This window comes from Ambystoma mexicanum, chromosome 5q (assembly GCF_040938575.1).
Source record: "Ambystoma mexicanum isolate Mex_15411 chromosome 5q, UKY_AmexF1_1, whole genome shotgun sequence".
Classification (NCBI taxonomy): domain Eukaryota; kingdom Metazoa; phylum Chordata; class Amphibia; order Caudata; family Ambystomatidae; genus Ambystoma; species Ambystoma mexicanum.
The window spans coordinates 1,313,296,278-1,313,323,740 of NC_090933.1; the positions used below are offsets into that span (position 1 = coordinate 1,313,296,278).

Here is a 27,463-nt window from a genome sequence, read left to right on the forward strand (position 1 = left end):
TGAACGTACACTCACGGTGGCTATTGTCCACACCAACAAAAACATTTAACCATGATAACTGCTGGCTGGACATTGGTTGGGTATTGAAGAACTGGGGGGCACAGGGGGTCATTGTTATATTACTATATGGAAAGATGGATTGTGATTGATTTTGTTTCGTTTTCTTGTTGTATGTATTAGGATGCACTTTCATGGACTTACGGCCAAATAAAGTTATTGATTGATTGTTTATTGCTACTTCCTAAAATATTTATGCCTTATTGTAAAATACAAAAAAATAATGTTACACAATTTTCCATGGACTTCAGTACTCATAATGCCTATTGTACTGAGACGAAGAAGAAGGACTCAGAGGCACTGAGAATTCGGAATGCTGTTTTTCAAAAGGTGCAGTCTAGTTGTTATAGACCAAGGCATCTGAGCGGGACATTGAAATCCCAAAATGAGGCATAACTGCAGGAAGAAGAAGGAGGTGAATGAGATGTTGAATGCCGTGCAGAAGGTGTAGCTGTTGAAGTAAAATGTATCCAAGATGCAGGAGCAGCTACGGAAAGAACACCAGTGGAAGCTGCCACGAAGGGTGAAGGCGAGCACAAGTGCAGAGTACGCGCAACGCGAAGCAGCGTATCAATAAGAAGCCTAGATGATGAGCAGACGTGCTCCCAATGTCAGCACACAGCGTGCCAGTGAGAGAGGAGCTGCGGCAGATCAACGGAGCTGTCAGAGCTCCCAGAGACCAACGCGCAGCTCACCGAAGGTACACAGAAGCAGGAGAGAAAGCGGGCAGGACACCAGATGTCTGCCAGAACAGCTGACCACGAGAAGGAGCTGCAGAAGAAAGCTGGTAAATTGGCTGGATGTTAATGCTGACCCCGGGGCGCTCTGCATAAGAAAGTTGCTGACATTTAATAATTTTGAATATCGAACAATTGATGAAAGAATGCAGAAACCACACAATTGTGAATACTGAACAATTAAAGAAATAGAGCAGAAGTGGCAAGAGCGTAGGTTCCCTCATAGAGGACTAACATTGCGGAAAACTTACAAACACCATTGCCAACAGCAAGAGGCTGTGAGAAAACAACAATACAACAACAAAGGTATAACTCCACTTTCAGGAGATATACATTGGGGAAAGCTTATTTCCCACAATGCCAACAGCCAAGAGACTGTAAAACCATGCTGAGGTGACAAGGACACAACTCTCCCTATTTGGGATATCAACTGGGGAAACTTGTAGCCCAAACTTCCAACAGTCAAAAGGCCATTAGAAAAGGCTGTTATTGTTCAACCATTCTTCCGAGAGAGATTCATGTGGAAAATCTTGGAATCAATCTTGCCATCAAATTTTAATGTAGTTGTTGAAGTTTTCTTTTCTTCCTGGCAAGCGAGTATACCAGGAAGGAAGAAGATGATGCTTTGATGAAGTATATTTGTGGCAAAAAGGTGTGGTTGAAAGACGGTTGATGAATCAAAGAACATGCTAACTTTATCATTTGTTTGACAAGCGGTGGCATTCCCAAGAGAAGTCGCTGTGCTATCCTGACAAAAGTAGTTCAGTTGAAGAAGGTGTGATATGCTAATAATTGTTGGACATTTTGAAAAGAACAAATGCTTTGGTTTTGAACTTGTGGTGTGAAAGAAAGACATTTATCATTCCAAGAAGGATTTTGTGGAAAATACCAGGTGTTTTGAATTGCGAAGCCAGTCGGAACACCTACCCCTGTATTCCCGAGAGCCAGCCTAGCAGAACTTTTAACCCTGTACAGGAACATGCTATGGTATATTGGCTGTGCTTACCAGGTGCTTTTTCGCGTGTGTTGCCGAGAGAAGAGCTGCTATCCGGGCATTGGAAATGCCGGGTGTGGAGCACACCATCCCTGTCATGGTGCTTGCCTCCAGACATCAGGATCAGATGAGCCTGCCCCAAGTATCGGCAACAATGGGGACCTTTAAGGCCCCAAAGGGTTGCCTAAAGACTTCCTGGACTCTGTCCTGGCGCTGTTGGCGCAAGGTTCTTAATGCTCTTTCAAGCAAGGCAGTTTGCAGGGGAAGAGGAATCACATTCAGCCCAGTCTGATGCATGCTGGAGGGACTACTTTATCTGGGACTACTTGTGTAGGGTGTGGTTGGAAGGACTACTTCACTTTGGGACTACTTGTTTGAGGCTATATAAACCACACCCTAAGAACAGAACACGCTTTGCGTTATTCTGCACTGCTGCAGCGTAACGCTGACCGTGTCTGCTAGATTCAGCCAACCCGGTCTTCAGCCACGCCCGTCCTGGTCTTCACGAACCATTGCCTCTGGAGAAAGAAAGGAAGAGAGAGAGAGAAAAACAAGAACAAGATAGCAGTTGAGTTCTTACCTGACGCTCCATCTCAGTCACTCTGGAGCCGCCGCATCTGCCGAACAGTAAAGAAATATCAGGTTAGCCGGGCAGAGCAAAGGACCACGTTAAAGACATTTCAACACTGCGCAGAGCTAATACTCACAAGAAGGCTGCTCACTCTTGCGATCCATCGAGGCACCATCACGCGATCGCCGCTCCAGAGCTACCGCACCTGCCGAACAGAAAAGAAACATCAAGTTAGAAGCGCAGAGGAAAAAGGCTGCATTAAGGACATTTCAACATTACGCAGCACTAATACTCACCCGAAGGCTGCACACTCTTGCGGTCCCTCGAAACACCAGCACGCGATCGCTGCTCTGGAGTCACTGCACCTGCAGAACTAAAAAGGAACAGCAAGTTAGTTTCACAGACGGACAATACCGTATTTTAGACATTGTCACATCGCGCTACAGTTGAAACTCACCTCTCGAATCCTGCTCATCATTTGTGGAGAGGAGACACTCTTCATTGGGTGCATCAAAAAAGACATCTGCAAAGAAACAAGCACAGTAGTGAGCATTTTGGCAACTTGAACTCTAAAGCAAACCATACCAAGAAATATTGGCATAAAGACTTACCCACAGAGTCACAGTTGTTCGGAACTCTACAATGACCTGCAGGATCAGTGAAGTAACTAGATCCTTGAACTGCAATACACCCCTGCATACAGTTGCAGGATGGAGAGTCTGCCATTCATAACTCTGGTGAGACATATTAGAGGGGTGCACAAGGAGGTCACGGGAGGTGGGAGCCGGTCCTCCTCCTTATGGCTAGTTAATATCTTGTTTCAACATTTTAGGCAAGTCTTCATTTGTGACGGAAGGGCAAAACAGAGAGGGCACGTGCAGCCATTCACCACTCCACTACGTGTGATGCTGGTGGAGATAGTTGCCGTCCAGCTTTGTTCGGCGCCCCTGTGGAGACCAGGTGAGCGTAACAGAACGGGAAGCCTTCACACAAACCTCTACCTGGGCGCCATGGAAACCTCAGAGACTGACCAATTAGCCCAGCTTTTGGGGGAACTCAGAGCAGAGGTGTATTCAGCTCGACAAGAAACCAATGCTCTAAGAAGAGAACTGATTGTGGCCAAAGGGCGTACAGATGACCTAGCCAGACAATTACTCAAATCCCAGGCTGGCCACACACCGTTACCTGGAATGGGGGCATCAGTCCCAACTCAGTCAAGCAACCCAGTGCAGGTGGTCCTTCCAGGAGCTACACCTTTGGCTCCACCAGAAAGCTTTGCGGGGGACTCAAAACGGTTTGCGGTTTTTATGAACCAGTGCCGCCTACACTTCCTATGTCGGCCTGGAGCCTCTCCGAATGAACAATCAAAAGTGGCCTTTGTACTTTCATACCTCAGTGGCAGCGCCGCAGACTGGTCCATACCACTAGATAATCAAGACAATCCCCTTCTCCGAGATTTCCAGGGGTTTCAGCAGAATATGGAGAAGCTGTTCGCCCGACACTCCCAAGGCCAAGCTTTAGAAAACGAACTTCTGTCTCTACGTCAAGGGAACCAGGATCTGTTAACATATATTGCAACATTCAATAGACTGGTGGTGGAAACCAGTTGGTTTGAAGACAAAAGAACTGTGTTGTTTCATCATGGGTTAAGAGGCGAGTTAAAAGACATTTTGTCTCAAGTGGTCAACCCACCCCGAGACTGTGCGGAATACATTGACTTGGTGGTACAGCTGGACCACAGACTACAGAACCGGAAAGCTGACCAAGCTAGATTGGAGAATTGGGTGTTTGTGCGTCTGAGAGACAACACCTCCAAAACCACCGACACGTCCGAACCCATGCAAATTGGAGGAGTACGGGGGCCGCTATCCAAACCAGAAAGGGAAAAGAGAAGGCAACAACAATTGTGCTTATATTGCGGGACAGCCGGCCATTTTCTTCGAGACTGTCCAGTGAAACCACCCAAGAAGGCAGTCGGGGTCGCCGACAAGGTCAGCGCTGAACCAGAGCCAGAAAACAACCCCGCCTGACAAGGTTAGAGGTCCGCTTGTCGAGCAAGAAGAAGGACCCTCAGACCTCGCACCTAGCCTTACCAATGATCCTCATTAGTCACCAGCAACCGTCTTGTATGCATGCGGTCAGAGCTTACATCGACAGCGGAGCCATAGGTAACTATATGGATCGAGAATTGTTCCAAGGATGAGTCTTCCTCATTGTGAAAAGGCAACAACTGATTTGGTCACCACTGTCGATGGAACAGAGATCTCTTTTGGTCCTGTAACACACTCGATGACAGAGATGACACTGTTGTGCCAAGACGGGCATCGAGAAACCATTGTTTTCGACTTAATCAAGGCTCCACAATTCCAAATAATTCTGCCAATGCCGTGGTTAGAAACACACAATCTTTGCATAGACTGGCGTGATAAGAGGTTGACCATCTCAGAATGTTCTCATACTTGTTATCCAGAAGAATCCCCGACCAAGAGAATTGCAACAGTCATGAGTCCGACAAATCTGCTACCCCAGGAATACCAGGATTTCCAGGATGTTTTCCAGAAGGACCAAGCCAAAACTTTACCGCCCCATAGACTATATGATTGCCAGATTGATCTTATACCTGGCGCCCAGATTCCATGAAGTCAGATGTACGCGCTGACGGAACCCGAGAATCTTCATCTAAAACAATATTTAGATCAATACCTGGCTAACGGCTTCATTCGCCCGTCCAAGTCCCCAGCAGCCTCACCCTTATTCTTCGTCCCTAAAAAGGAAGGAGATCTAAGAACTTGTATCGACTACCGCGCATTAAACCAAGTGACTGTAAAAAAACGGTACCCCCTTACCTCTAATCCCGGAACTGCTGGACCCGGTGAAGGATGCTCGAATTTACACTAAGTTGGATTTCAGAGGGGCGTACCATCTTGTACGAGTCAAAAAGGGGGACGAATGGAAGACCGCCTTCTGCACCAAGTATGGGCTATTTGAATATCAAGTGAAGCCCTTTGGGCTTTGTAACGCCCCACCAGCGTTTCAATATTTTATGAACGACGTCCTTCGAGAGCTAATAGATGTCTGTGTCGTCGTATATATTGACAATATCCTGGTGTACTCCTCTTCCGAGCAGGACCATTTGAAACACGTCCGTGCTGTACTTGAAAAACTTTGGCAACGCAAGATGTATGCTAAATTAGAAAAATGCTTCTTCCATGTTAATGAGATCAAGTTTCTTGGGTTTGTTCTGACCCCTCATGGTTTTAGTATGGATTCGCAGAAGGTAGACGCCATCCTCAATTTGCCCTCTCCAACTTCAATCAAAGGAGTCCAGAGCATGCTTGGATGTGCTAAACTCTATCGCTGATTCATACCAGGCTTTTCACAATTGGTGCATCCCATCACATCCTTATTACGAAAGAACAAACGCTTTCAGTGGTCTGATGAAGCAGAAAAGGGCTTCCAATGAAGGGGCCCCTGAAGTACCCTCGAATGTGGAAACAAGGGACAGTCACCACACACAAATAGATACGCCAAACACGAGGTTCTGTTCCCAAAATCTAGGGTTTATTGCAATACAAAATAGTCCCAATTGGCCAAGTGGTCCTACGCCCCGCGACGTGTGTCTAACAGACCTCGGGGGACGCAAGAAAAGATGAGTCGTACATCAGTTACATATATACAAAAGGAGCACCTTACAATCAGCAATGACACAATATGACACATTTGATGCCTCCCCCTATTCATTTCCCTTTGAATTAGAGGTGATGATTGACCATCGTGACAAATATGACACCTTAGACCACCATATTTAGTAACAGGTTGCAATCTCCATTTTTACAGACACCATTCTTTGTTTGCGAGAACACAGCATTTCTGTTTTTCATAGGCAAGCTGTGTGTAGGAGACTGGCACATACCAGGCCTCGCTATCTTTAGTTCCGATTCTCACTCTAGCGGTCAGCCCGCTCTCCGGGGCCTCACTTGGCTCAGGAAGGGTGGCCGTAAAGAACATAATTCAACTCTTTAAATGCTAGTTTAGTACATTGCTGTTCTATCAGGAGACACGCTGGCATTCATGTACTGATTAAATGCTTTGCTCCCTGTCTTCAAGGATATATGAGGGTGGGAGTTGGGCATTTCTGTCTGGCTCTCCAGTGTAATGTTTCAACATGTTTCTTAGCCTTGGACCATTGAAGCGAAATAATATCTACAGAAAAGCAGTTTTACATGAGGCAAAGAGGCAATGTTAAAGAGAACAGATAGAAAACAAAAATGGCGATTATAACCATCTTAAAATGGCCGCACTCTAGTTGAGCAAATAACTACGTAATAACTACGTAATAACTGATGAGTATATCTTAACACTTTTAATGAGGCGATTGGTTTTCGGCCAATCAATTATCATGCATTTCCTTCCACTCAAGGGGTGTCCAGTTTTTCTGGACTGACAAACCCTCCTCTTGGCCTTATGCCAAACGCCTCATCCATACATTGCATCCTCATCCGACCAAGTATTTGGAGCAGATTCGGAATCTGACTCGAATTCTGACTCATATAAGCTTGTTGTCTCCTCCTTATTATTATCAATGTCGATTGCCATGAATTATTTGATTGTTCTGGATTCGTCACTTGTGTGGGTGTCTGGCCTGATTATATTCTTGTGTGCTACCATCTGCACACATTCTTCACTTATCGCAGCGCACGCTATGGGAAGACAGTGTATGCAACAACAGCATGCCACGAATATTCCCAATATTGCTACTAAGATTGCAAATAGTTTCCATCCCCAGGACCGCAACACTCCCCAGAATCAGGAGCTTATGTCCAATTCTCAGCCTCCTTCAGGGGGGTGGAGATCCGAACTTAACACATGCAATTTCCTTATCGCCTCAAAAATCGGGGGGGAGGAGTCACTTACAAATACGCAACACGCTGATCCCACAATTTTGCAAACACCTCCGGATCAACTAAGATTATATCAAGAGCCATTCTATTCTGTAGTGACATCAATCTGATTCCTTTTTCCTCCAGAGTCATATTATATAATATGTCAGTTGTTCCATTTATTGTTTCTTTTAATATCCTAGACAGTTGTCTTATGTTATAAGAGTTTATCTGCTGGCCCCATAATGGTATAAATGATTTCGTTATGTCTTCTGCAATGAATCCACCTACACTATTCCGGCGAGGTCGTGACCTGGTCAGTTTGGCTATATCCGCTGTTTTTGAAAGAAACACCACAGGAAATAGGAATCCCAAATACCCCACCAGTTTCTAGGTAACCAAGGATATGCTTTTTTCCACATATGAAATACACAGGATCTCCCACATATATTGGTTCCACTTCTTTATCAAGGAATGCTATGTTTTTGCATCTAGTGAATGTCCCCACCTGAAAAGAGCCCTTCCTTCTGGGTTCATATGGAATGTGATCACAGATTTATAGGGCACAGACAATCTATCCTGAGGCATTATTGCTGGTGTAATTAATTGTGCTCTATGGAATATCGAACAACCCACTGGTTTCATAATCACTTCCTCGAACTCATTCATGTTAGTTTTATCTAATTGACCAGTTTTACTTTCATTCCATTTCCCATAATATAGGGCGCTCAGAGAGGCATAGCATGCAGAAGTTAATGGCAGGGGTTGTACATACGATCCTATTACTTTGCCACCATGTTGAGGTAAATGGGCACAAACCCAACAATTTTTTTTTTTTAGGATTGAGTGTGTCATGTTCATTATTAATAACAATGTGTTGTTCCCATATCCTTACCTATGTTTCTCTTCCATTGGGGACAAGGTATAGGAAATCACATGGAATGGGCTTTCTGTTGAGGAAATGTTCATGATAGGCAAAAGTACTTCAAGAGGGTGTATCTCTTCTAGGTTCCACAATACTGTTATGGTCAACACTGGGGCTACTATAATCATTACGCACATTACTATGGTTAGACCCAGCATACAATTCTTTTTACCATGTCCTTTATCTACTTTTCTATGCGCTACATTTAACTCTCTATCAGCATTGGTGCAGGAGGGGACATTCGCTGGTTCCAACATTCTTCTCTCGTTCTTCTTCTTCCGCTGTGCTCGTCGTGAATATCTTTTGTTCTTGTGCTTCTCCGAATGTTGAAAACAGTTCAATCAATGTCTAATGTCTTTCATGCCAATTGCTATCTGCCTGGATTGCCCTTCTTTTTTTCCCATTTCACAAGGCCTCTGTGCATTTGCACATTGCTCTAGATTTTCAGAGCAGCTGCCTTGTCCCACGTGCACCCCGCTTGTTCGCTCGGGTTCCTGACACATGGATTTAGCACCGAGGAGTTGCGTTTCGTGAGCTGTCTAATTTGCACCACTCTTACGCCACCCTCCTCTAGGCCTCCGGTTCACACTTCATCCGAAAATAGGAAACAGAGGCAAGAAATTCACAAAGCAATGAAAATGTGATCACTCCTTCTTTCTGCTCCGCAGGTTGTACCGATTTGCTCCCAGTACCGTGTGATCAACAAATAGTGCGGGTGCACTTCCGGTTTCAAGTTCTGAGTCAGCCTGGGGCACAATGGCAGATGATGATGGGTGCCCAGGCGACAATGCAGGCTGTGGCGCAATAAAAGATGGTGGGCGCCACACAGATATGCGCTTGGTGTCGGCCAGCAGAGATGCAGAATCTGCTGGACGACGTTGGGGCGCTCTTTGCCCTCCCACTTTTATAGCAATCTCATCAGGCTTTGTTTCAGGATCAGACGGCTTTCGATCAGGCAGCTTTTGTGGCAAAGGACTGGCAATGGCATTTTTTGTTCCCCGCACTGCTGCTGTCTCTTTCCGGTCTTTGTCCTGATCAGTTGTCGTGTCAAATGGCTATGGGACTTTCTTGGCATGCGTGGCATGGATCCACGCCTTGCGTCCATCCACGCGTAGTGCCGTCTGCGTGGTCAACAGTACCTGGTACGGCCCACGCCACTTGGGTGCAGGCGATGTTTTCCGTTTGAAGTTCCTTATTAGCACCTAGGTTCCTGGCTCCAATGTATGTCCTGGGCCAGTATACCGCACCGGTAATGCCTCCTGCACCTGCTGATGAATCAAACGTAGTTTTTTTACTAACAAATTACAGTAAATGCTGAGTACAGGGTATTCAAACTCATTAATTTTCCTTGGCCAGGGGTGCGCACCATACATTCGCCAGTCTCCCCATAATAATTTCATAGGGGGAGAGCCCAGTTCTGGCCTGTACTGACGTTCGCATGCACAGTAACGCTATTGGCAATGCATCTACCCAACTTAATTTGCTGCTCACGCATATCTTGCTGATTTTGGACTTCAAAATCCCGTTATGCCTTTCAATAAGGCCGGCCGAACTCGGATGTCTTGAATTATGGAATCGTTTATCGATCTGTAATCCTGCACAAATCTGTAGTATTACTGCAGCCACAAAGTGCGGACCATTGTCTGACCATATGACACGGGGCAGACCAAAGGGAGAGAAATACTCTTTTAGCATTACTTTCGTCGTGCTCATGGCTGTGCAATCTTTCAAGGGATACGCTTCCACCCATTTGCTGAAAGCACATATGATCACCAGAACGTACTTTAAATTTTGGCACCTCTCCATTCCTATAAAGTCAAAGTGAATCACTTCAAACGGCATAGAGGGAGGTCCGGAACTTCCTGTTGGAGTCACTGTTCCTTTTCCCACATTGTACTGTAAGCACGTAATGCAGTTCTGTACTAGCCTCTCAGCATTCTTTCTTATGAGGGGATTTTCCCAGACAGTGGCTAAATGTTGGACTATTTTCTTCGCACAGATGTGCGTGGGATTGTGAGCCATTGTGACCATTGCGTTTACATAAGCATTTGGTAACATCCAATTCCTGCTTTCTTTGTCCACCCAACAACCCTCCAAATCCAATTCTGCAGAGCCCTTGGCCCATCCCTGTATTTCGTCAGCGGTAGCTTCCGCCTGCATTTCTTTAACCGTCGCAATTCCATTTTCTATCATGCAGGGCACTTCCTCCGATTGTACTATCAACATTTTTGTATTCAAATCAGTCGCAGTCTGTTTTGCAATTCTGTCTGCAAATGCGTTTCCTTTTCCTACATTACAGGTCACTTTTTTATGTGCCTCGCATTTCATTATCGCCAGGTGCTTTGGACATGTAAGTGCAGACAGTAATCACACAATCAGAGGGCCATGTTGGATTCTAGCCCCATGGAATGTTAAGAAACCTCTTTCGGCCCATAGTCGGCCAAAGTTATGGACTACGCCGAAGGCGTACTGGCTATCAGTATAGATAGTTACACTCAAGTTCTCTGAAATTTCACAAGCTCTTGTTAAGGCAATTATCTCTGCTGCTTGGGTTGAGTTATAAGGAATTATTTTACTCTCCACAACGCTTTTTAATGTGGTGACAGCGTATGCAGCAGTTGATGTGCCGTCAGGTAATTTAAAACAGGAGCCGTCACAAAACAGTTCCTCTTCTGGTTCTTTTAGGGGTGTGTCACTTAAATCAATTCTCCCTTTTGTTTCTTCCTCAGTAACCATTAAACAATCATGGAGAGGCAATTCAGTCCCACCAATTTTCCCTTCGGGCAATGGCATTAATTCTGCTGGATTCAAAGCGCTACACCTCATAATTTGGATGTGTGGCGCGAACAATACAATTTCATATCTAGTCAATCTAGCAGAGGTGAGGTGTTGCATCTGCAATCTATTGAGTAGAATATCTATGGCATGTGGCACCATCAAAATTAAGGTGTGCCCCAATACCATCCCTTCTGTTTGTTTCACTGACGCAGCAGCCGCTGCAACAGCTCGCAAACATCGTGGTAGTGTGCGCGCTACAGGGTACAGCGCAGAAGAAAAATAGCCGCACGGCCTATTTCTTCCACCTTGTTCCTGCGTTAAGTCAGACAACGCGCATCCTTCGTTCTCATGCACAAATAGCCTAAAAACCTTTTCATAATTTGGTGTGCCCAAAACTGGAGCAGAACTTAACATGTTTTTTAGCAAATCAAATGCTTTCTGATTCTCTTCATTCCACTGCAAAGGCATCACAGCAGCCTTTTTTGTTAGTTCCACCAGTGGTTTCACAATCAAAGCAAAGTTCACAATCCACTGACGACAATATGAAGCCATGCATACTATAGCTCTCACACCTTTCTGTGTTGTTGGAATAGGCATACCATAAATGCTCTTTATTCTTTCAGGCATTAATCTTCTCCCTTCCTTTGAAAGTAAGTAACCCAAGTAAGCTACTTCTTTCTGACAGTACTGGAATTTCTTTAGGCTTGCTTTATGGCCATGCGCAGCTAGATGGGTTAATAGCAAAATAGTACCTTTTTTACATACCTCTTCTGTGTCAGCAGCGATTAATAAATCGTCAATGTATTGTAGCAATACACAGTCTGCTGGTAATTCTAACATGTCCAGCTGTTCTTTTAATACTCTACTGTATATGCTCGGACTTTCAGTGTAGCCCTGTGGTACGCGTGTAAATGAGAATGATCGTCCTCCTAGAGTAAAAACAAATAAATACCTGCTTTCTTTGTGTACTGGAATGCTAAAGAAAGCGTTTTTTAAATCAATGACACTAAAATATTCTGCTGATGCAGGGATCATTGTCAAGATCGTAGTGACATCAGACACTAACGTGAATTGGGGATCTACCACTTTGTTCAATGCACGGAGATCAATAATGAAACGGTACTGTACCTCATTACCTGCTTTCTTGTACACCGGAAGAATAGGGCTGTTACATACGCTACCTGTAATCTCTTCAGTCACTCCCAATTTCACCAAATCAATAACAATACTCTTCAATCCTTTTTCTCCTTCTGCTGAAATTTTATACTGCGGAATACGCTGTAACGTTATTCCTTCTTTCAGTGTAATTTTTACTGGCTCTATTTTCCAACATCCCACATGATTGTCATTCACGGCCCAAAAGCAAGTTGGCACTGCACTCAATTCCCCAGTTAAAGGTTCCGTCATAAATTCAGAAGTCGACATAATCTGGGGAGAAATAGTCAGAAATACCCCATCTGGTGTACAATGGATAACTGCACTCAGCTTTTTCAATAGGTTTAATCCTAAAAGATTTTCTCCACAATGCTCTGTTAAAAGGAATGGACAATGTTCAGTAAAAGGCCCTATCGTCACTGCTACTGGTTCAGACTCGGGTTCATTACTGGGGTACCTGCGAACCCTACTGAGATATTCTGTCGCCCTGACAGAGGTATGTCCGGAACCAAGTGATGATCTATCGAGCAATTCTGTGCCCACGTATCTACGAGGAATCTATGCTCTTCCTTCCCGATCTTCATCTCTACGTAGGGTCCTTTCTGATTCACGGGAATAGACACTGGTTCTGACCCCTTTCCTGGGCTGTTTTATTGGGGTAACAATACATCATCCGATGTGTAGTCACCACTGTTGTTACAGTATGCACCTGTCTGAGTATCAAAAATGTTTCCCCCTCTTCCTCTATTCCCCACTTGTGCACCCTGCTGATTTTGACTCGGAGTATTTTGGGCCTGGCCTTGGTTTTGTGCACCATTCCCTTGATCATTCTGATGCTGCTGCATATGATTTCTGTTATGGCCATTTGTTCCCCTGTGCCCTCTATGACGCCTTCTCTGACCATAACCGCCTCTATTTTGTAAGTGCGGACATTGTGCCCACCAGTGTCCTTCCTCCCTGCAATATGCACATTGGTTTAATCCCAAAGGCCCTCCATGCATAATCAAGTTTCCCCTATTCTGTGCATTTCCCCTTCCCCTGTTGTGTCCTGCTACCTGTTGGAGTAACACCCGTGTTTTTAAGTTTATTCTATCCTTCGCTTCTCTTTCCTTCTCAGTATTTACCCGGGTTTCATAGTATTGATCCACGTGTAATACTTCTCCTAGCGTTTTTGCTTGCCATGCGCTTTCTGATGTCATTATCAAATTTTGAATTGGAAGTATTAATCCCCTTACATATTTATCCATGAATACCCTTTTCCCTGCTTCTGTACTCACATCCTGTCCACTGAAATCTGTAAATACTTCTTCGAATCTATTGAAATAATCTGTGGCCAACTCATCTTTACCTTGCGCACACGCTGTCACCTTGTCCCATTGAATTCTTTTCTCCAGGACCAATTCTTTTAACTTCTGTATTATTTGTGCCGGTAGTGCTAACATATTCGCCCCTGGCTCTGCTCCCACTGCTTTATTTTTATCCTCCAATATTAAATTCGCACACGTGGCGCCATAGGCCGTCTCATCATCTACCTTTCTTATTCGTTTCCATATATCCGCTGGCAAAATTACGGGGAATATTAGATCTATATCACCCATCGTGAACACCGATGACTGCAATAAAGACTCCACTTCTTTATAAAAACCTCATGGATTCTTCCGTATGTCCGGTATTGTCTGTTTTATATTATTCACTTCCTGTCTGGAGAAGGGAACATGCACATCTTGAGCTGTATAATGTGCTGGAAAAACCACAGCCGGTGCATTGCCTACTCCGGGAGTCTCTACCTTCGGTACAAAAGTAGGGGGCACTTCTCTCATGGGTAAAGCCACACTCACTATTCCTTCCCCTTCCCTCCTATGCAACAATATTCCCAGATCGAGGGATAAGGCTATCTCTCCTGTTCCCCGCTCCATCGCTCTCTTATATATTGCCAATACTTCAGGGGGGCTCACCTTCTCCTCACGTCTAACTTTAATCATCAAATACTCAACCATCTTTTGTAACGCTCTCCTCTTCATTGCTAAAGTGTATTCATCAAATATTCCATGTATTTCCATTATTGGGATACTGGGATCTGAAATCCATTTTTGTGCCTCCCGCATGCATACCTCCAGCTCTGCACTAGTTTGCGCTGCTGGCGACGGGAATCGCTGCTGTCTACCCCTCTCAATATTCTTTCTCTTATTCCCCGGTGTGGCGAGTACTTCAGAATACTCTTCATCAAGTTCATTCTTTAGTTCAAACAGTCTATCTACATGCTCTCTTATCTCCTCATCTCTCCCTCTACAACGGTCTAATGCATTCAAATCCAACAATCGTTGCAGTGGTAACTTTCCAATTCACTTTTTCCATTGTCTCGCCAAATATTCCCCCATGCATTCCAACAATACCTGTATTTCATTGTTCCTTCTGTAGTCATACAGTGACGCTAGCGTGGATGCCTCATCATGCTCGTCTATATACATTTCTGCCTGTTCTTGCAGCTCACACTTTCTTTCCTTGCTGATCGCGCTGCGAGTTACTCATACATTCATTTTGCTCAATTCCACTCATGGGAGGGGCGGTCGGAACTGTGGCACCTCCTTGATTGGAAGGTGCGGCAGGGGCAGTGAGAGTGGAATGTGTTTATTGGGTTTGTGGTAATTGCAAAACACTCAGGGCTGGCTGGCTAGTGGGCAGTGCAGTGTCTGATGCAGCCTGTGGCTGTGCTGGTGTTGGGAGGGGCTGAGCAACGGGAGGGGGGTGAACGACAGCTACTGTCATAGTCTGTTTAGTTTCACTTCTCGGGCCTTGTTTTGTTTCAGTTAAAATTCTGTATATCAATTCGTCTGATGTGTGTAGCTCTCTTTGCGGATTTATATCTTTTCTATGTTTAATTCATTGCGCTGCCTTGCCTTTCTCAAACTGTTACTCCACTCCTCCTCCTCCTTCTCCTCAGCTTTCTCCATCTTTGACTTATGCCGGCGCGCATGTGTCTCTCTACTTTTGTATCTGAGCATTGCTTCCCTCCTCCAGTCCCTAAGGGTGTCAAGTGTCCCAGGGCGTGCTCTTTTACTATCAACACCTTTTCCAGGTTATCTATACGTCCCATCTCAAAACTCCCATGGCTCGACCACTGAAGGTCTGTCTGTTTTCTGGTTTGCCTATGCCAAGTCTCACACAACATTATCGCTCCCACACCATACTTTATGTACATCTCATAAGCTGGCGTTCCTCCCGGGGGTGCTTCCTGGCCAGTTTCCAAAGATTGTTCGCCGCAGCGGAAAAATCCTGCTAAGGTGGACAATACCCCAGGCATGTTTTAACCTTACCCTTGGCTAATCAAACTTACTCTGGGTGTTTGATTTTGCAAAATCAACTCTCAACCAATATCAGGATTACTTACGAATCGGGGCACGACTCACCTGATCAACCAATTTGTCTTCTCAAGACACAATTCGTCTGTATACTGACGCAACCCATGACGTTGTGTCTGCGTGTCTCGGCTCTTCCTCGTTTTGGGACCCTCGCCTCCTTGTTCGCTGGCCGGGGACGTCGATCAGGGATCAGCAGTGTGCAGATCTGCAGAAAGGAATCTCATCGCTTACGCAGAGGCGCCCCGAACACCTCTCGATCCCGGCTCGATCGCTCCCGTCCTCGCCGTTCTTGTCGCCTTCCTTATTTTGCAACGTATACGATGGAACAAGTGGGGGAGGGTCCCTATTCGGGTGCCATCTTGAAGGCGCCCCTGAGGGACCCTCGAATGTGGAAACAAGGCACAGTCACCACACACGAATAGATACGCCAAACACGAGGTCCTGTTCCCAAAATCTAGGGTTTATTGCAATACAAAATAGTCCCAAGTGGCCAAGTGGTCCCACGCCCCGCGACGTGTGTCTAACAGACCTCGGGGGACGCAAGAAAAGATGAGTCGTACATCAGTTACATATATACAAAAGGAGCACCTTACAATCAGCAATGACACAATATGACACATTTGATGCCGCCCCCTATTCATTTCCCTTTGAATTAGAGGCGATGATTGACCATCGTGACAAATATGACACCTTAGACCACCATATTTAGTAACAGGTTGCAATCTCCATTTTTACAGACACCATTCTTTGTTTGCGAGAACACCGCGTTTCTGTTTTTCATAGGCAAGCTGTGCGTAGGAGACTGGCACATACCAGGCCTCACTATCTTTAGTTCCGAATCTCGCTCTAGCGGTCAGCCCGCTCTCCGGGGCCTCACTTGGCTCAGGAAGGGGGGCCATAAAGAAGAACATAATTCAGCTATTTAAATGTTAGTTTCGTACATTGCTGTTCTATCAGGAGACTTGCTGGCATTCATGTACTGATTAAATGCTTTGCTCCCTGTCTTCAAGGATATATGAGGGTGGGAGTCGGGCATTTCTGTCTGGCTCTCCAGTGTAATGTTTCAACATGTTTCTTAGCCTTGGACCATTGAAGCAAAATAATATCTACAGCAAAGCAGTTTTACATGAGGCAAAGAGGCAACGTTAAAGAGAACAGAGAGAAAACAAACATGGCGATTCTAACCATCTTAAAATGGCCGCACTCTAGTTGAGCCAATAACTACGTAATAACTACGTAATAACTGATGAGCATATCTTAACACTTTTAATGAGGCGATTGGTCTTCGGCCAATCAATTATCTTGCATTTCCTTCCACTCAAGGGGTGTCCAGTTTTTCTGGACTGACACCAAGACCTAAAAAAGAAATTCACCTCAGCCCCAGTCCTAAAACATCCTCGCCCAGACCTCCCGTACGTGGTAGAAACTGATGCTTCCCGTCTGGCAATGGGGGCGGTCCTTTCTCAAAAAGATCCAGAGACGGGTCAACTTCACCCAGTGGCTTTTGATCACGAAAGTTCACAGCACCAGAACTGAATTACACCGTAACTGACAAAGAACTTCTAGCCATCAAGACAGCATTCAAGGCTTGGCAACATTATCTCCAAGGAGCCAGACACACCATTACAGTGATCACAGATCATCGTAATTTACAATACCTAAAGATGGCCAAGGCCCAGTCCTCTCGTCAGCTCCGTTGGGTGTTATTTTTTCCAGAATACGATTTTGTGATTACTTACCGACCTGGTTGCCGAAACGGAAAGGCGGATGCTCTGTCCCGCATAGGGATGGAAGAAACATACTCAAGTCCGGACCCAGTGCCCATAATCCCTGGGGGAAGGATCCTGGTAACTACTACATTGCTGACCCTGGATGACATCCACAAGGAAATTGTGCATCTCCTCGACAAGGCCTTACAAAATTGGTCGACCAAAAGCAAATATCATTCAGTCACAAATCATTTGCCTTATTTCCAATGGCGCCTTTATTTACCTAGCAAGGAACTTCAGGAACAGGTCATCTCAAATTACCATGAGTCATTGGTAGAAGGTCACCCTGGATTGCAAAAACCGAAGCCAAGGTCAAGAGACATTTCTGGTGGCCAACATGGCGTAAAGACATTAAGCAATGTGTGCTATCATGTGGCATCTGTGCACAAAACAAAGCCCAAAAAATGAAACCATCTGGTCTACTACAACCTCTGGATGTTCCACCTACACCCTGGTATACACTGTCTCTTGATTATATCACTGATCTTCCTCCTTGTAATGGCTTCAACACCATTTTAGTGGTGGTAGACTTGTTTTCCAAAATGGCCCACTTTATTCCGCTAAAAGGTCTACCCTCAGCTTCAATTCTGGCGAAGGAGTTCCTAAAACAGATTGTCCAGATACACGGATTCCCCTTTGTTCTAATTTCAGATTGGGGCAGTCAGTTTATCTCACAGTTTTGGAGGAAATGTTGCCAGTTAGCCCAAATCGATGTAAGGCTTTCGACTAGCCACCATCCTCAAACGGATGGTCAAACCGAGAGAACCAACCAAACATTGGAACAGTACCTGAGATGCATTTTACACCAAACATAAAGTAGCTGGAAGGACATTTTATGGATAACCGAGTATGCCTATAACAACTCTTTACACTCCAGCACTGGGTAGAGTCCGTTCTATACAATATATGGAATGCATCCACGAACCTCTGAGCTCGATCCACTTCAACATTTAGAAATGCCAGCTGTAAGTAGTCTGCACACTACCATTACACAAGCCTTCAAGAGAGAGAACAACAGAACAGTTAAAGCAAGCTAAGGAAAGATACAAGAGATCCGCAGATCAGCATAGGAGTGAAGCTCCAAAATACCAGATTGGAGATGAGGTCTGGCTAGCCTCAAAGCACATACCAATTAAAGGAACCCACACAATTAATCCAAGGTATTTGGAACCATACACCATTAAGGTCATCATGAATCCAGTGGCAGTAAAATTGGAGTTACCTCCGAACATGTTTCACGTTTCTCTTTTGAAACCAGTGCAACCTGGAACTCGGGTAACGAAACCACCAAAACCAATCGTGGTAGACGGTGAACCAGAATTCGAGGTTAAAGAAATTCTGGACTCCAAACTTGTCAAATCAAAACTATACTATGACTGGAAAGGCTATGGACCACAAAAAAGAACATGGGAGCCAAGTGACTACATTCATGCGCCCTGTTTAATAAACCGGTTCCATCGAAACCACCCGACCAAGCCTTGACCAGTGATGCAAACCACCTTGGGAGGGGTCTTGGTGGGGAGTGCGGTCACGTTGCTTGCCCCCAGACATCAGGATCATACCAGCCTTCCCCAAGTACCGGCACCTATGGGGACCTTTAAGGCCCCAAAGGGTTGCCTAAAGACTTCCTGGACTCTGTACTGGTGCCGTTGGCGCCAGGCTTATAATGCTCTTTCAAGCAAGGCAGTTTGTAGGGGAAGAGGAATCACATCCAGCCCAGTCTGAGGCATGCTGGAGGGACTACTTTATCTGGGACTACTTGTGTAGGGTGTGGTTGGAGGGACTACTTCACTTTGGGACTACTTGTTTGAGGCTATAGAAACCACACCCTAAGAACAGAACACGCTTCACGTTATTCTGCACTACTGCAGCGTAACACTCACCTTGTCTGATAGCTTCAGCCAACCCGGTCTTCAGCCACGCCCGTCCTGGTCTTCACGAACCATTGCGTGTGGAGAAAGAAAGGAAGAGAGAGCGAAAAACAAGTACAAGACAAGAGTTAAGTTCTTACCTGACGCTCCATCTCAGTCGCTCTGGAGCCACCGCATCTGCCGAACAGTGAAGAAACATCAGGTTAGCCGCGCAGAGCAAAGGACCACATTAAAGATATTTCAACACTGCGCAGCGCTAATACTCACCATAAGGCTGCTAACTCCTGCGATCCATCGAGGCACCATCACGCGATCGCCGCTGCGGAGCTACCGCACCTGCTGAACAGAAAAGAAACATCAGGTTAGCCGCGCAGAGGAAAAAGGCCTCATTAGGGACATTTCAACATTACGCAGCGCTAATACTCACCCAAAGGCTGCACACTCTTGCGGTCCCTCGAGACACGATCATGCGATCGCCGCTCCGGAGTCACCGCACTTGCAGAACTGAAAAGGAACAGCAGGTTAGTTGCACAGAGGGACAAAACCATATTTTAGACATTGTCACATCACGCTAGAGTTGAAACTCACCTCTCGAATTCTGCTCATCATTTGTGGAGAGGAGACACTCTTCATCGGGTGCATCAAAAAAGACATCTGCAAAGAAACAAGCACAGTAGTGAGCATTTTGGCAACTTGAACTCTAAAGCAAACCATACCAAGAAATATTGGCATAAAGACTTACCCAGAGAGTCACAGTTGTTCGGAACTCTACAGTAACCTGCAGGATCAGTGAAGTAACTAGATACTTGAACTGCAGCGCACCCCTCCATACAGTCGCAGGATGGAGAGTCTGCCATTCATAACTCTAAGGTGAGACATAGTAGAGGGGTGCACAAGGAGGTCACAGGAGGTGGGAGCCGGTCCTCCTCCTTATGGCTAGTTAATATCTCATTTCAATATTTTAGTCAAGTCTTCATTTGTGATGGAAGGGACAAAACAGAGAGGGCATGTGCAGCCATTCACCACTCCGCTACGTGTGATGCTGGTGGAGACAGTTGCTGTCCAGCTTCGTTCGGTACCCCTGTGGAGACCAGGTGAGCGTAACAATCCCTTTCTCTGTGAATGATATGGTTGCATTCAGTTTGCTGAGCAGGTCTCTCCCCAAGATATTGATATGTGTGTCTTTGGAGTACAGTAAGGAAGCTACAAGGTGTTGTGTTCCTATGTTCCTACTCTGGATGGCTCAACCATTGCTGGGGCCGTTACCCCACTGTCGGCTGTCCCTCCTTGGGATGTGCTCCTCCCTGATGTGCTGGCATCTGTGCTGGTTGTAAGTGCCCTGGAGGACACTGCTTCTACAGCCACTGAAGCCCCTGTTGTTGCACTACTTGGATTGCCTGTGTCTGAGCCTGTTGCATGAATGGACACGTGCGCGCCAAGTGTCCCAAGTTCTGACATATGTAGCATGGTCCGAAAACCCTGTTTCCTGTTCCTGGATACCCTGCTCATCCCCATTGTGAAAACCCTCTTCCTGTAGGAAAGTATCCCCCATGCATGTAATTCCCCTGTGGTGGTGTTCCCCATTGTGTTCCATACTGTGGCTGCATGTTCCCTCCTTGCTGTGGTGTTTATCCTACGGGAAACCCGCCCTGTGGCAACGGCACCACAGCGGTGGCGTCTGGCACTAACAGTGCTCCTTCAATGCAGTATTTGACCTGTTTCTTTTGTACTCATTTGTTTTCTGCCTTCACAGCATTCACGGCTGCCTGCCTCTCACTTTCCTGCTTCATCTTACAGTAATGTACTATTGTTGTTTGTATTTCAGGCCAGCCCTTAGCTTCTATACCCATTATCTCATCCAAGGAAGCCTAAACTTCTGCTTGTACCCAAATGACGCAACTATATAAACGCCTGCACTAAATACCACTCCTGTCTAACAGAGTTCGCCACACACTACGCACCCCCCCTGCTCTACCGCAGGCGTGCTCACTGCAGTGCCCACTTCCCTATCGGGTGGTACGCTCTAATACCTACACAACTACGGCCGATCATCCTCCCTTCTCCGAGGATGCATCCTATATACCATAAAAAGAATATATCCCTCTCCCTCCATAAGTATGCACTATTGTGCAGCGTCTTCTTGTCTGGGATACTCTTGAGTCCCCTCAGGACTGAGCCTCCACCATAGGCTCACCCTTCCATGAAGCACGGGACGGCGCTTGGGATCTGGCAGACCTTTGCAAACTTGGCATCTGGAGAGCCTCCTCAGTGATGCACAGCAAACAGGTCTGCGGTCGCCAGACCCACACGCCAAGGAGGGCAGCCAGGATACCCTCAGCAGTCCGGGGAGGACTGACAGATCTCACTGGGACCTCCAAAAATGTAGTCAGGGGTCCACCAATTAAAGCATAATATAAAACCACATACTCAAAAAGAGAAGCAAACACTGGACAAGAAGCAACGCTTTTTATTACAGCTGGGTGAGCAGAAATCAAACCGAACATTGGATAGGCTCTGATTGAAAGGCTGACAAGCTTGCAAGTTGAAGGTTTCCCTTTTTCTGTATTTTCCAAGGATTTGATTGGTTCATGGATATCACCTCCTCGAAGTTTACGCTGGTTAGTGAAGCATAATTGAAGCAAACAGTTTAACAGTTTCCCATGACAATACCTCCCCATGTGGTACCACATCTATTCACATCCCACCCCGGAACAACTTGTTATTAATGAAGTTACATTTGTGATGACCGCTGGATCTTTAATAAACTGCAATTGGTCTGCACCATTGAGAATGGAACACAAGACACCCTGCAGCTGGTGGGAAAGGGGACATTCACATGCTACCTGTTGGATGGTGACCTTCACAAACTCTGAAGTAGATACTTTGGAGGCTGGCTACCTCCCTAGAGCTCAAGAACTTACTGATTGGTCCTCCCAGGAACACCACTCCGTCCAGTGTTCCCTTCCCACAGCAGCCTGCCGATGGGCATTGGCGGTCATGTGACCGGCACACTGGTACAGAGCCCTTTTTCACTGCTGCCTTGTAGGGTGGCTGGTTTGGCTGATGACCCTTTAATTATATGACTGAGTTTTAGTTATGTTGTTTTTCTCAGATGAGTAGCTTAAGCCCCACCCCCTTTGCAGATCCCTGTCGTACTGGTCATATGTTTCAGATTGAAGTTTCCCAGGTCCAGCCCGCCCGAGGGATTTCCCACTATGTGTGTTTGTAATGGTGCTATTTTTATCCGTCCCCTTCTTTATCATAGGATAGTATATTTGACTGTATGTACAGCTGGTGCATCATTACCCCCTTCCGATACCAGTGAAGCCCTTTGTACGCGGTGTCTGTGGCTTAGAATACCAGTGTCACTTACTGAGTAGCTGTCCTCCCCATCCCCCCTTTATTTACTCTCACAGTTGGTAGGTGCCTCCCCCTGTCTGGCGCTGAATTAGCACCTTTAATACGGTAGTTATTCCTGGCAGGTGAGTATACCAGGAAAGAAGAAGCTGATTTGAAGAAGTGTGTTTGTGGTAAAAAAGTTGTGTTGGAAAGAACCTGTCTATTTACATATTGTTACACTGTTGCATCACTATTGGTAGTTGCTATGCTAGCCTGACCAAAGTATTCCAGTTGAAGAATAACTGTTGCTAATAGCTTATTTACATCCTAAAGTGAACAATTGCCATGGTTTATGAACTTGTTTTTTGAAAGAGAGAGAGAGAGAGAGACACACACATGTGCCTTAACAAGAAGGATACTGTGGAGAACAACAGTTGTTTGGATTTGTGAACCATTTGCCTTACCAAGAAGGATATTGTGGGAAACAACAACTGCTTTGATTTTTGAACAAGTGTTTGTGAAGGAGACATTTACTTTATCAGGTGGAAGGACACAGTGGATGGAAAAGACTTCTTGTGTTACACTGAATAGATCTTTTGTTGAATCAGAACTTTTCTAAGGACATTCCTGAATTGATCCAGGGGAATGGATTCCAAGCTTGGTCACAAGGAGTACTTTCTAAAATGTATGAGTTTGAACTGTTTTATTATGTTGTTGAACTGAAAACAGCCAAATATTCCTTGCATGTTTTTGCTGTATTTATTAGTGTGAGTGTCAGAGATTGTATGGACACGAGGTTATTTTTCTTTAGTGTTAGGCAGGGCAAGGACACCCTTGTTAGGATAGGGAAAGATAGGCGTTTCTCTCACCCCTTTTTATTTAATGAATGGCAAACATTGAGAAAACTATACCTTTGTGGCTGTCTCGCATTTCTGAACTCTCACAACGGTCTCAAGGGTTCAGAGTATTCACAGCGTACCTAGTTCATTATTCGAGCATGTACCGTGACTATGAACTTGATATTAGAGGCAGTGTGTAATCAGGCGAAGTCCTTTGATCTTCCTTTGCTTTTTGGAATGGCAAGGGGTATGAGACTTCCCCTGGCTTTAATCAGGCTTTACACAAAGTCCCAACTTGTCTCTCTCCAGTCGTATTGGTCTGGGTCCCAGACCCTAAAGGATTGGTTCTCTTCCTGTAGGCTACCTGGTGCACTAACCTGCGGGGTTATGTGACTCTAAGTATTCCCTCGGCACCCTTAATGCAGGCAGCGTGGGTCCCAGACCCTAAAGGATTGGTTCTCTTCCTGTAGTCTACCTGGTGCACTACCCTGTGGGATAATGGAACTCTGAGTATTCCCTCTGCACCCTTAATGCAGGCCGTGTGGGTCCCAGACCCTAGTTCCAGTTTCACTGGCAGCCCTCATACACAAACCTGACAGTTACTGCAACTATGAAGATGTGGCCTGCACCTTATTCTGCTTCCTCCAGCCAGCCTGCAAGCCTCCTTCTCCTCACGGTCTCTGCTATGGGCGTCAGGTGGTCCAGGAAGCTGATTTTCCATTCCTCTCAGCTTCCACAAGGTCTTTCCCATATGCGGCCTCTCTGCAGCCATTGGGACTCACTGGTCTGTTCCGCCAATGCGGAACACTCTGCCCCACCTCTCGCGTCAGTGGAGGCAGCCTCACCCCAGGAAAGACTCTCCTCCGCAGACCCTGGCAATAGGCTCTGGCTTCCCACCACCAGCCTCAGTTCATCCAGCTTCTCTGTCCCGCCTGGCCTGCTGTGTCTGGGTCCTCGAGGGAGGGATGAACTCCTGGTTCCTCCAGGGCAGGTTTCTCTTGGATCCTCCAGTGAGGAATTCGCTAGTTTTCCCCAGTTCTCTGCACTTTTTTGGCTTTCAAAGGTTCCCCGTCTCTCTGGTAGGCAAACCGGTCTACAGCAGAGCACAACCTCCCTGCCCTTCTCCTCGAGGGAGGGTTTGACAACAATTTCTGGATTCCCTCTTCTATTTCAACTAAGGTTGGACCAATAGGAAGTCTGTAACCACTAGACCGTTCAATGTGGTTCAAAGAGGTGATCTTCATGTCTCTACATTTCCTCCTCATCACAGTACTTATCTTGCAGTTCCCGTGTGAGTCAATGGAGTTCTTCTTCATCTCAGTACTGGATAAGGAGTCTTCACTTAGGTAATTCCTATTCTTCCTCGTCCCAGTACTTTCTAGGGAAATTGGTAATTCTTCCTTTACAGAGACTACACTCTTCCTTTCCCAGTATTCCCCATGATGGTGGGGTTACAATAACTCATGTATATGTTTGGGTAGGGGTTGATGTTTGGGTTGTAGGAAGGTGGGCTAAGGTCAGGTGAGATGCGGGAATACAGCGTTCTCCTCTGATAGTTGTCCCTACTCCCATAGGGGGGGTCCCCAGGGGATCTTCCTGTGGTTTACCACTCCCAGGGGTCTGTTGGACTGTGGCTGCACTACAGTGGCCCCATGGGAAGGGTCTCCACCTAGGGAAGGCGGGATGACATCTGAGGATTCATCACAATACCTAGAAGAAGAACATAACTGAAGTAATTCCTGGGTATACCATCAAGCAGAATTCTGTTATTAAAGCTAAGTTGTTCCACACCAAAGAGAGAGGGTGATTATTTCCTACCCATTCTTTCACTGCTTAAAGTTTCCCATTGGAAGTGATAAAGGTACGCTTTTACACAGTAATTAAATAGAAACATCACGGAAGCGGATCTGGCCTACATACATGTAGAACATGCAATTTCCTTCTAACAAGCCATTTACATACCTGAAGGTCCAGTAGTTTGTTGCAATTGAGTATAAAATGCTGTTGAAATTCTGACATGCCTATTGAGTAAGGGGGTATTTTGAATAAAAGGGAAGTAGCTAGAAGTGGATAGTCAGGGATGTGTTAAACTAACTTGTTCTTTTTCACAAATGAAAGATTCCTCCTGGACTCTCAATCATTCAATCCATGGTGCCTCTGCTCTTAGGGTGAATAAAATGCATAGATACCTGCGGTGATGTGCGTGTTACAAAAGTCTCTATTTCCATAGCTGTAGCATCGAAAACTGAAGTCACTAGTATATCGATTATTTCTTATGTAAGGGTGCAGAAGTAAGACTCAGACACAACAGTGGCATGTTTCTGGAAATATACTTTTATTAAATAAGAAAAGGTTGGAAAATGCCTCTCTAGCCCTAAAGCCAAGAGGGGTGTCACTGCCTCAAAGGAAAGTAGTGAAATTGTCAGGAAGTACGAAAATAAAAAGCCTGGCACTGTCGTGTCCAAAAACCTGCTTCTGTCCCTAACATTAATAATATATAGCAATTGTGCAAGGATGATCGCTTCTTAAAGTCACAAGTGTTCTTTGTGTTTTCAATCAACAGAAAAGTTCCTGGTCTTTCTGGTGATGAAATAAACAATGTTCATAAATGCAATGTTTCCAAGCCAGGGTTGTGCTCCTTTCCCCTAGATTTCTTCTCAGCTTCCATCCTTTTGGGCATCCTTTTGGGTCTTTACCTTCTTAGGCAAATGTCAGTGCACGATCCCTAAGGATATGTTGTTTAGCTTCACAGTCCTGTGTCTTGTCAACTGGATACTTTTTGTTATAGAATGTAGGATTCTGTTTTCCCAACCCCGCAGTCCTTGACCCATTCAGTCTCTTAAATGAGTATGAGTCCCAGACGAGAAATATAGCTTGATTCACTTTCCTGTCAAGCTAGTGTCCTCTACTAGACTGTCTCTCCTTCACGTTGGTCTCAGACCCTCTTTTTCTTTCTTTCATTAGGCGCTTGCATTTCATAAGTGTGCGCTTCCCAGGCTCGGGATTTGTTATGATATACGCTTGGTTCACTCTTCTGACAAACACCTGATCCTGTTATCTTGGTTGCTCTCAGTTTGTTATATGGGTGCGTGTCCCAGACTTGCAATCCGTTATCATGTCTGTTTGTTTCTCTCTCTGTTCCAAACATATGATTCACTTCATTTGGGGTGTATCAGGGTCCCAACCCTCTTACAACATATGATTCTCTTCTTTTGGGGCTTCTCAGGGTCTCCAACCCTCCTCTCTTCTCTTGGGGCTTCCCATGGTCCTCAACCCTCTCCTCTCCTCTCCCCGACCCTCCCGATTTAGGTGGGAGACTCCCGATTTATAAATGAAAAATCAGGCTATTTATTACTGTCTCCCGCCTAAAATAATTATAACCCCAATGCAATTTTATGGGAAGAATACATTTTCCCTATTGCTGTGGTGAAATCTCCCTCTCGGGGGCTGCCGAATGTTGGCATGCCTGAAGAATGTGCTCATTTCATTTGTGCTGCTTTCTGAAATGCTCATGTCACCTTATTCTCAAAGGTGACCTGAGAATTTCAGGAGGGGCTGGACAGAGGCACGAAGATATGCTGCCCAGCCCCCTTCCATACATTAGTGTCGGGAGTCGTATGGCTCTCTTCAACCGTGAAGTTGCTGGGAGTGCATTTAAAGCCCATCTCAGTGAAATGGTTGCGGAAAAGAAAATCCATGTGTAGGGAATGAACATGCAAGTGCATATGTGCCAACCCTCCCGATTTAGGCGGGAGACTCCAGGCTTTTCGTAAACAAATATTGCTATTTTTCACGTTCTCCCGGCTAAAATACTTCTGGACCCAATGCCTCCCTATGGGAGATTTCTCTGATGAAATCTCCCGCCCAGGTGAGTCGGAATGTTGGCATGTCTGCAAGTGTGACAGCCAGCACGCTTAATTTCTGGCCATTTAAAATTGTCACCCCGTTGTAAATTCAGGATGGGCTTTTAAACGCCCAGAAACCCCCATTTATTTGCCCAAATGTGCAAAGGGAGGAAAAGAGCATCTGAATGAGAGCCTCCAAGATGCACTCATTCAGATGCTCTTTGTGAATTGGGCTTCTATTTTATTTGGCGCAAGTGAGAAGAAGCGCAGCTCAATACTTGCGGCCAAAAATGTTTTCAGAATCTGGCCCTATTTGTCAGAGAAATAAAATGCCATTATAATAC

General features: G+C 45.6%; 1 protein-coding gene across 1 annotated transcript in view; it reads right to left on the reverse strand.

Annotated features, from left to right (window-relative positions):
• Positions 1-27,463, reverse strand: part of LOC138498467 (zinc finger protein 420-like) — a 378,622-nt gene that overhangs the window by 131,535 nt on the left and 219,624 nt on the right. The gene's annotated exons all lie outside the window — the stretch shown is intronic.